This window comes from Cynocephalus volans, chromosome 15, assembly GCF_027409185.1.
Source record: "Cynocephalus volans isolate mCynVol1 chromosome 15, mCynVol1.pri, whole genome shotgun sequence".
Taxonomy (NCBI): domain Eukaryota; kingdom Metazoa; phylum Chordata; class Mammalia; order Dermoptera; family Cynocephalidae; genus Cynocephalus; species Cynocephalus volans.
The window spans coordinates 52,197,143-52,208,249 of NC_084474.1; the positions used below are offsets into that span (position 1 = coordinate 52,197,143).

The 11,107-nt window shown below is 48.2% G+C and overlaps 1 pseudogene; it reads right to left on the reverse strand.

The window, feature by feature from the left end:
- Positions 1-384: 384 nt before the first annotated feature.
- Positions 385-848, reverse strand: LOC134363680 (large ribosomal subunit protein eL29-like; annotated as a pseudogene).
- Between the last annotated feature and the right edge of the window lie 10,259 nt (positions 849-11,107).

The window sequence follows — 11,107 nt, forward strand, 5'->3', positions numbered from 1 at the left end:
AGTAGAGTCCAGCCTTTCCAACTTCAGTGAAGCTGCCTGGGACCCTCCCGAATTGCCCATCTGCCATCTAAATACCAGCAAGTGACTTCAGCTGGTGTGGAGCAGAAGCGTTGCCCAGGTGAGCCTTATCTGAATTCATGATCCACAAAATAGGAGATACAATAAAATAAATGGTGGTTCTTTTAAGGCCCCCCACCCCCCAAAAAGTTGGATTGCTCTGTCATAGAATATACACGTTTTTAATTTAGATGATATTGCTAAATTACCCTTTTACAAGATTGTATCAATTTTTTCCTGCCTCAGGTTTATTCATACAAACACAGAAGGACAGCAGCCCAGGGGTCACACCAGTCTTTCTGTCATCACATTGGCAGTCAGAGGCCCCTATTCTAGAGCCATTATGGGGGCCTTGCCACCATTTGGAGCCTGAGCTGGAGCTGCAGCGGAAGCCGCGTCCTAGGCCTTGGTTTGAGGCTTGGCCTTGGCCTTTGGGTGGCAGAGCCTGAGACCCTTGGCAGTGCGGGCACGAGCATGCTTCCCAAGCTTGGAGTGGGCAATGTAGGCAAGTTAGTCAAGCTTGCGGCTGGTGCCCTTTGGGATCTTGGGCTTGACCTCCTTGGGCTTTATAAGGGCCTTGATAGCCTCAGCACATGCACACATGGCCTTGGCATTGTTGGCCTCTATTTTCTTCAGTCCCTTCTGTGCTTCTTGGCAAAGCTCATGTTCCTCGGGAACTTGGGGTCTACCTCCTTAAGACATTCATATCTTTGTAGTCGAGGTTTCTTAATGCCATTTCTGTGCCATTTCTGGGATTGGTTGTGTGTGATGTGGTTCTTGGACTCGGCCATGTCTGTATGGTAACCTGCAGCGGCCGAGGCGCCTGGGACCAGAAGACTGTATCAATTTATATTAGTACCAATTATGAATGAGAGTCGCTAATTTTTTCCCTAAAAGAAATATCTGTTAAGCATTATTGGCTTTTTAAAAAATATTTTATTATGAAATATTTTAAACATACAGGAAATCGCAGGAAATAGGATAAAATAGTTCATACATATTTTTATTGCTTCTCGAGTCAAATTAATTAGTAATTTTTCCCCAGAAAATTGTTCACCTAAATTGTTAAACTGAAATTTCAGCCCAAACTCGTTTTGTTTACCATCTCCCTTTCTCATAATATAACTCATATTGTAGACACATAGTTTTTAGCTGAAGTCCAAGACTTCAAGTCATACAGCCTACGTAGCTTCTAAAGATTACAGCACTGAAAAAGAAAAGGAAAAAAAACATCTGGCCCATCCTCTGGTTCTTTCTTCATCTCTCCCTGCCATAGCTTAGGTATCTCAGCCTCACTCCCTTTGCTTCGCAGCACGAGAGGCTGCCAACAAGCTTCTAAGCCATTACCTCACACTCAGCGAAGACTTTTGTCAAGGGCTTCACGGGAGAAGGGGGCTGGACATGGGGCCAGGAGGGAGTGAGAAAGTGAACTGGTTATAAGATTCCTGTTGGCAGGGATTGAGAGTGGGAAGTCAGGGAGAAAAAAGAAGTGAAAAATATTTGAGAAACTAGGAGCCAATCAAAGTCGAATTTCAAAAATAAATAGGTGTATGAATTATGATGTTCTGGGCAAAGAGTTCAAGCAATCCAATCCCAGCTACCGGGTGACAGGGACATGGAGCTCCCAGTACGGAAGCCCCTGGCATGGAACACACCTGACATCCATGGCACTTCCCTCACTCGAGGCAGATGAAGGGCAGGGGCAAGGTGTGCTCAGGACACTGGATGATGCTGGGTCAGCGCTTCATGTCATCCCAATTCCCCATTGGCTGCCTGGGCAGCCATGAGCCACCCCCTCAGAGGAGGGCTCTCTGGGCCAGCCATGTCCCCAGAGAGCCTCCCAGTAAAGAAGAAAAACCTGTTTTGCCCCCATTTCTTATGCCTCCCAGTCAATCAGAAAATAAGTCTAAAAACAAGGTCACAAAATTCTGATACTGTTTAAATTGTTCTATTGAGCAAATTAACATATTAATACAAAAGGACAGGCCACATTGTAACATAATTACAGAATTTATTACATATACCATAGATAATAGATAGTAGATACTATACATATATGTCGTTTTTCACAGTGCCTTCTAGGCGGGGGTTCTGCCAGGCTGGAAAGGCACCTTTCCCCCACTGTGTTCTCCCATCTGTGAGCAGCTGCTGTCGCTTTTGCCCTGCCATAAGAGCTGGATGCCAGGAGCTGACTGTTGTGACACAATGAGCATCTTTCAGTCCTGTCCCTGTGTATTTATTGTCTCATTTACTATAATATCCGAATCGAAACCTGAGTCCTGTGGTGAATGTTCCCACCAGGACTCCCGCCTTCCCACCCCTCCTCCAGCCCCACAGACCAGCCTCCACCACCCCCCTCCCCACCAGTCAGCCTCAAAAGCTGTCCGCCCCTGACCACTGACTACCACAGCCGCTGCCACCACTGCATTCCTAAGGAGAGGAAGGGCCCACCTTCCCCATGAGAATCTCTGAAGTGAACAGCAGCAGCCTTTGTAGGATCACGGTCACCAGCACAGGTTTCAGCTGCTGAGGGCCCCTGGCCAGGGTGGGAGCGTGCTGTGGCAGGAGGGCCCTTGGAGGCCTGCAAGGGAGCCCAGAGGACGTGGGTGAGCAGGGCAGGAAGGATGTCAGCTGCACACTTAGATAAGTCAGCACCTCTACTTACCCTTAATGAGCAATATTTAAACACAGGAAGGAACTGTGGATGCCCTTGATAGATGCTTTGACTCCAAAACTCTCTTCAGTGTTGAAGCTTGGCGTGTCATGAAGGGACATGTGTTCCCTGGTTATGACATATCTTTTCTCAACAGGAGCAGGGCTTTAGGGCAGGGGGTGTGGGGAGAAGATGGCATCTTCAATGTGAGCACCAGAACTAGAAGGGATACTAGACTAAATCACTAACCCAGCCCCTTTGCCAACAGGCTCAGATTGGTGAGAGGACGTGAGTCCAGACATAAAGATGGCTAGTGTAAGGAACATGTTGAACAAGAAATGAGTCTTGGAAATCATCAAGTCTGGCCAGGGGCAGGTGGCCCCGAGAAAGACTATCTTTGATATCTTTGATAGCTCCACCCATCTTTTTGGCCTAATTCTTCTCCCTCCCACCTTGTCAGCTGTGTTGAGGTGCCCAAGCCGGACCTCCCCAGCTGGCCCATAGGTTCTGCATCTCTCTTCCCACCTATTCTCCCTCAGCCAAAACAAACCACTCCTGTCCAGTCTATCAGGGCCTCCCCTAATGAAACAAGCTACCCCAGTTGAAAATGCACTGATAAATAAATGTCCTCTCCCACAGCTGTGAAGAGCTGATATTGAATGGCTCTTCATGGTTCTGCACTCTCATGGATATTTTTTTAATTTAATTTTTGAAGAGACAAAACATTCATATGGCTCAAAATTCAAACAATATAAAAATTCTTATTCCTATGCCTGCCTGCCCTCCATTGGGCCATCCCAAATCTCTGCAGGTAACTATTTTTATTAGTTTCTTGTGTATCTTTTTAGAGTTTCTTTATTCTCACTGTTGTGCTACATGACTATGCCAGTTGTTGGGTTGAGGCAATAGCTACACTAATTGTATGGCTAGACATTTCATAACTAAAGCCAAAACATTTCATTATTTCAGTTATAGTGAGTTTCCATTTGTATTGTCAGGGCTAGGGCTCAAACCCTTCAAACCCATATACAGACTGGGTCACCAGACCCCTCACATGCATGTCCACAAGCTACGTAATTGGGAGAGGTCCCGGGAGCCATTGGCAGATGACACGAGCTCAGTCTTCAGCAACAGCAGCAACTGCCTCCAGCAGCAGTAGCGGCCTCCTCGTGGCTCCCCAGGGACATCCCGGGGGTGGGGGAACCCTGTGGATCAGAGCCACTCATCCTTTATACTTAAATCCATAACACAGGACACCTGGGTGCACATGCACAATTACATTAGGCAATAACCAAGGAACACCTGGGCGCACGTGCATATTTACATCAAATGCTCAGCAAGATTCTGAACATCTGAGGGGCACTGACCATTTTCCTATATTTTTCCAACACTCATATAAGCAAATACAGATATATATTTACAGAGAATTCTTGAGTTCTCAAGATCAGAAGCCAAAGGAATCTTGCTAACAGTAGAACACCAGGCACGCTGAAAATCTCATTGAGCAACAAGTCTTTCTCAGGCCCTTTTTGTCTTACCTGATAAGTGGATGCCTTCTTGTAGTTGAAGTTCCTCGCTCTAAAAAGGTTCCAATGACACTCTAACAAGATCATCACCCAGAAAGAACCCCAACCTGTTGCCTCATTTCCAGGTCTGAAAGAGAGAAGGGAAGATTGGAGAAGCTTTGAGACCCCTCAATTTGTTCATTTATTGAACATTCCTGTGCACCAGGCTCTGAGCCAGGCTGTGGGGAGACAAATACAGTTTCTGCACTCATGGCAGAAGACAACATAGACCAGTGCTGTCATTTAGATTATTCAATTACAACTGACAGCAAATTCAACCCAAACAGGTCTATGTTTAAAAAGGGAATCGATTGGCTCCTGTAGCTGAAATGTTCAAGGATAGATGTGGCTTTAGGTACACCTTCATTCTGACCTTAAATGATGTCACTAGGATTCATTTCTTGGCTCTGCACCCTCTGAGCTGGTTCAATTCTCAGGCTACTCGTGGTGGCCCAAGCAGCTTCAGGCTCACACCATCACTACCTTAGACCAGTGGAAGTAAGTGACCTAGTGATCCCAAAAACTCAAACAAAAATCCAGGGATCATATGTCCTTAGTTATTTAGATCACCTGCCCATTCTTGAGCCAATCACTGAACTGAAGGGGGTGGATTATACTGAATGACCTAGCCTAGGTCATGTCCTCCTCTCTTGGAGCCCAGGGGTTGGTCAACTTTACCCAAAGCACAAAGGTTGAGAGTGGAGGAGGGTTGGTACCCAAATAAAACCAGGGTACTGGAGCCACACACAAAATAGGAGGCAATTAGGCCACAAAAAAAGGGATGTGCACCCTACCCATGTAATCATACATGAAGTGAATGTTTCAGAAGGGTACCTGCAAGATAGCATGGGGCCTAAGCCAGGATGAGGCATTGGAAGTGCTGCCTAACGAGCAGGCACCAGCCAGGTGAAGGTTGTTTATACTGTCTAGAGTAGGCCCAGAAGCAGGAGAAGAAAGAAGCTCTTTCAAGAAACTGAAAGAACTACAATGTGACTACAGCCCAGAGAGAAGGCACTGGGGAGTAAGGGAAATCAGGGGAGTGACACTAGTGAGGTGGGCAGCCCAGATGGGCAATGAGCCCCAAACTGGACCTGCCACTTTTGACCCTACCTGGATTCCACCACCAAGGTCCACAGATAGTGGAGTCTTGGTGGGCTGAGTATTCAGGCCTGTCCCCCAGCCCTGGAGCTGGGGACCCAGTGCTGCATGAGTATGAGGGTCAAATGTGACCAGATCATATCCCTGCTTAAAATGAACAGAGTCCCACATTCTCAGCATGGCCTGCAAGGCCTTGTCCACGCTCCAGCCTCCTGTCTCTCTCCCTTGTCTCCTCCCTGCTCTGTTGGCCTCGGCCCCCAAAACCTCCAAGTGCTGCTCACCATTCAAGCGATAGCTACTAAGGAGGTCCTCAGGGGAAGAAAGAGGGGCTGGAGGAGGAGAGCCAAGCTCTAGTCACAGGGTATACGTTTCCTCCTCTCAGCAGAGCAGGGGAAGAAGGCTGTCCAGGGGCCATGAGCCTGTTCTCAGGACCTGATCTCAGGCACGACATCCTTGGCCCATCACCCACCATGTGAGCCAAGGCCAGGACAGGGGCTTTCACAGGCACTGGGGTCAAGAACAAACATGGGGAGTGACCTTCCTGGGTAGGGAGAGAGCCGCAGAGCAGGGGCCCTGTCCAAAGGCGACAGGCCTGGGCTCTGTCTCTGGGCTCTGAAAGCTGCTGAATGCTGATTTCACCTTTAAAATTATAGGGAAATTTTGCAATTTTGGGGGGAAGCCATGGGAAATTCAACTTGATCAGGGTCACATATATAGGGAGGTGGGAAAAGCAAGACAAGAGAGGGTCAGAATTACATTTATGACTAGTGTCTCTTATCTTTTTAGGTTCTGGGCAGAATTTTCTCTCCACTTCCTCTCTAGGGTTTCTGATCTCTTTCTGACATTTAAGTTGCCAGTTTACATGATTTTAATTTTTAAGTAAAAGTTGTCTCCATTAATTTCTGTAAGGAGATTAATAGATAAATGAAAGAAGATGATTATGAAAGTGGTTTTTTTTAATTCCACAGAGCCACCATAGGTGTAAAATAACTTGTTATAGATTAGCTCCAGGTCCTCAAATGTTCTAAAACATTTCCTTTATCTTCTGTTCATTCTGTCAAAGTGGAATCACAGCCAACACTGGCGGACATTTAGCTTCCTCTTTAATCAGGTGCCCTTCAATGCACAGTATACAATTTCCTCCTGACAGCCCGACAAGCGCAACTACAGCTGCAAGCACGCATCTGTGTGTAGCTAACAAACCAGCCAAGCTCATGCCAATCATCTCTTCTATTCAAGAAGACCAAAAAAGCAGATAAAGCCTCACAGGGGCCCCAATGTCCTGTTTAATGTGGTTTATGTGCAGTAATTGCCATCTGCGTCTTTTCATTCATCAGCTAGAAACTTATGCTCTTCCAAATCTGCTCTTGGATTCTGACCTTGAGATCAACCACTCCGGCCCCTAGTGGCAGAATCTCTGGCTACAACTCAGGACTCTTCCAGGGCACAGCTCCTCCTTCATTTTTGCACAATTTAGTAAATCTCGATTTCATATTTCTTGACATTAGAACTAAGAAAAGTCAGCACAGTGCTGCTTACCCGCTGAAGAAAACTGGGGAAGCTGTCCCAGTTGAAGACAAGGCCTGTGTGGCATCCATATCCCAGCAATGCTGGGAGCCACTAGACTGGGGCATCAACTCTATTCAGCATGCATCTGCCCATTTCTCTCTTTATTCCAGAGTATCTCAAGTCACATTATGGAGATGGCTACAAGCTCTTTCAAGCAGGACTTCATCTGTGTAAATGTCCCTGTGACTATTGTTTCCTAAAGGCCAAAAGGCCGAGGAACTGAACTATCCCTTCCTTCCCCACCCACTGTTGGAGGTTAGCAGGGATGGCAGATGGGATGGGAGAGGTGGCTCTGGGCTCTTCCTCTCGGCCTCCTCCCCAGAGCAGGTGCTTCTCATTGATGATGGATCAATAGGCCAGGGACCCAGGTACTTGCTAAACCCACTCTCAGCAGAGAAACTGAGTCACAACAAAGTGTCTAATGGCAACCATCCACCACATGGAGATCATGTCTGCAATAGCCACCTTCCTCACTAAGCCTTTGACCACTTAAGGTCTCCTTAGGAAAAAGCCCTGGCTGACTCACCTCCCACACCCCAAGCAGCCTCTGAGGTGTTTTGCCAGACAATAGTCTATCTCCTGCTGAGAGAATTATGTCCCCCCCACCCCCACCACCCTGACAGAGGCAACAGCTCCTTCAATCACATGTGGCTATACATCAGCAAGTTTCTCCTGCACTTCAGGAAGAACCATCTAGCGACAGTGAGAGGCATGTGCTGAGTCAGAGTCGAGGAAGGCTGGAGGCAGCCAGGCCATGTAGAACCATTGCAGGGGCCCTGGTGGAGGTGGGAGGGGCCTGCAGGTGGGGTGGGCCAGAGGGAAGGGAAGCGGCTAGAGGCTCGCTGCACAGATGTGGTCCTGGCCCAGCAGCATGGATGGGCGTCACCTGGGTGCTCAGACGTACAGAGTCTCAGGTCCCTCCAGGCCTTCTGCATCAGAATGTGCTTGTTACAGATCTCTGGGGGATGCAGACATGAAAGTTTGAGAAGCACTGAACCTATAGGACTCCATGATTAAATAGATCAGAGGTGAGAATCTCGTCATTTCTTTCAACCTTCCCACACAGCTACTATGAATAATAAATGCTCGGTATAAAGATCTTCACTGTGCAAAGGAAGAAAACACATGTTTTCTTACTGAGTTCCGGTAACAACCCTCGGAGGTGGGCCTTATTACCCCCACTTGACAGATGAAGGAACCTTGAAAAGGTCAGACAAGTTGCCCAAGGTCAAAACTTATAGGAACTGGGATTTCATCCCGGGGGCTGCTTGACCTCCAAGCCTTCCACTGTGAGGCAAGAATTACAGTTGCTTTGTTTTGGGGGCTGCAAGGCTTAATAGGAAGCCCCAAGCAAAACACATTTCCACTCTAAACCCGGGCTGGAACTCACTTTAGGAATTTGGGCTGAGGCTCCTTGGGACCTTCCTGCAGGGATGGGAGGGGCAGGAGGAACAAGGCAGGGCTCCAAGCTGCTCCCATAAAACACAGCTGGGCACAAAGTCCCAGCAGCAGAGGCCTGTCCAGGCTTGTCCTTCAGCTGAAAGCTCCCTCAGAACAAAACAGAGCCCTTTGGGCCTCAGCATGACTCTACAGCTTCTGGGGCAGGGGACACATTACCACAGACCATATTGCTGTGGACGCCCCTGGAAGCTACCTTACCTCCAGCTTTACCCAGTTACAGCCCCCAGCTCCAGCCCCAGGGAAGCTTGTCTCCAAGACCTCCCTCCAGAATGCAATTTCCAGCTGCTTTCTCTGAATCCAATGCCAGTGTCACTCCTCTGTGAAGTCCGTCCAACTGCACCCAGGCAGACACCAAGGCTCTAAGTTCTATGCTCCCACAAAATAGGGCACATTCAATCCTGCAAACATTACCTGGACGTGTGCTCAGTAACCACGCAGAATGCTTTTACATGCTTTTTCTCATCTTATCCTTAACCTATGAGATATGTACTCATACAAGTAGACCATCCTTCTTGGATTTAGTATAGGACTCATTGTGTTACTTGACAATTATTTGATAGCAAGTGTGCCTTTTCCACTAACTCCAGGGGTCCCTATCATATCTTATTTAATCTTGTATCCCCATGCACAATGCCTAGAACATAACATGTGCTGAATAGATTATGATCAACTGAATTATTCAGCAAACATTCACCAAAACGCTGTGTGCCAGACAAGGACTACAAAGGTGAAAAGGTTGCCCTCCCCCAGCCCCCAAGAAAACAAACCCTGCATTAGACATACAGACACTGCAATAGAGTTAGGTACTTGTAACAATGAAGAACGCACGAAGTGTGGTGGAAACATGGGGAAGGAGCACTGGAGTCTGCCAGGGGAAAAGAGCAGGCAGGAGAGGCAAACACCACAGCAAGTGCGGAGCCTGAGTGACCCTGGACACAAGAAAGAAATGTGCCATGTGGACAAGAAGGACAGGACATTTCAGGGAAGGGAAAGCAGATGCTGAAACACAAAGATTCGAGGAGCCTGGTTTTGCTAGGCTTTAGGGGAACAATAAATAGTGCTCTGAAGGGAGTGGGTTTCCTAATTGGTGTCCCATAAATGGAACTCCTCCCACTGAAAACTGTGAGCACCCCCTTCTCATAGCAGAGCCCACCCCAATCAATGAACATTGGAAAACAGACCTGAATGAATCCTTCTGCAAGACAAGAAAGGGAAGATGCCCAGCTGGGTGTGCTCAGTTTCTTCCCCCACGTCACCAGTCAAAAATCACCAACCTAGAAGAAGAGAGAGGGGCCGTGAGACACTCTAAGTGTTTCTCCTATACCATTCCTTCTGGGGACTCTGAAATTCCCTCTAGTCCCCCACCCACCCCACGCCAGCAGGTTCAGGAACCATTAGCAGTTCAGAATCACTGCCGCATGAAGTGCTGCAGGGAATGGCCAAAGGCGGGACAAGTAGCCTGGGCCACACGGACACAAGCCTATCTGCTGTGCATCAGTTCCCAGAGGTAGGAGGGAGCCACTGGAGAGTGGCAAGCAGAAGGGTGATAGTACCAGGTGGTCACTCTGAGCTGTGTGGGGGATGAAGATGGGGAAAAGGAGAGGGAGTCAGGAAATGCTGAGGAGGTGGCACACAGGGCCTGGAAATCAATTGCATGTAACACACAGAAGGAAAGAGGAAGTCGAATTTTACCCAGGGCTCTGCCCTGGGCAGCTGGCTGGCTGGTGGTGTCGCTCTGGAGATTGAGAACAGGAGGCAGAGAAGGTTTGCAGAGGAGAGGAGCTCACCTGGGGACATGTTGGGTGTGAGGTCTGGGATATCCAACTCAGGATGCCCAGGAGGCATGGATATCAGGAGAGAAGGCTAGTCTAGAGGGAAAGATTAGGAGTCAGCTGACTACATTTCCCAGGCAACAGGATCTTGGAGTAAAAAATAGCATGAAGCTGAGTCACTTGTTGTCTCCTCCCACTCTTAGGGAACTCCAGCCCCTCTCAAATACACTCCAGGGAATTCTGGGAAACTTTATGGTGTGTGGGGGGCCTGGCTGGAGGGGGGTGGGGTCCTACATGAACTTACTTCTTGAACTGGACTTCTGCTGCCACATGGTATCCACGGTTTCCCCCTTCCCGGCTCCTGCTCACTGCAGTGATATCTTGAACCATCCAGGACTCAGAGCCATGGCTGGGACCTGATGCTCATTCCAGAAACCACCACCATTATCCTGACCTACTGTGACCAGTGCCCATCATCAAGGGCATTGCTGTCTGCATTGAAAAAGAACAAATGCACAACAAGCAGGTAAAGTATGACCACAACTAGAAGCAGCTTCTCAGAAAACCAACAGGATCCAGCCCCACCCTAGTCCCTCAGCAGCCAAGCCTCATCAAGGTCCCAGTCTGCCTCCAGGTCAGAGCTAACTCACTCAGCCTCCACTGCCATCACCAGCACCATGACTACCACCACCACCACCAATGCCAGCACCACCACTACCACCACCAACAATGCCAACATCACACCACCAAAACAACACCACCACAACTACCACCACCACCACCAAAACCACCATTACCAACAACAATGCCAATGCCACGACAAACAATGCCAGTACTATCACTATCACCACCACAAGAGTGCCAACACCACACTACCAATAATAACAACAATATTATCACTACTAACAACAATGCCAACACCACAACTACCA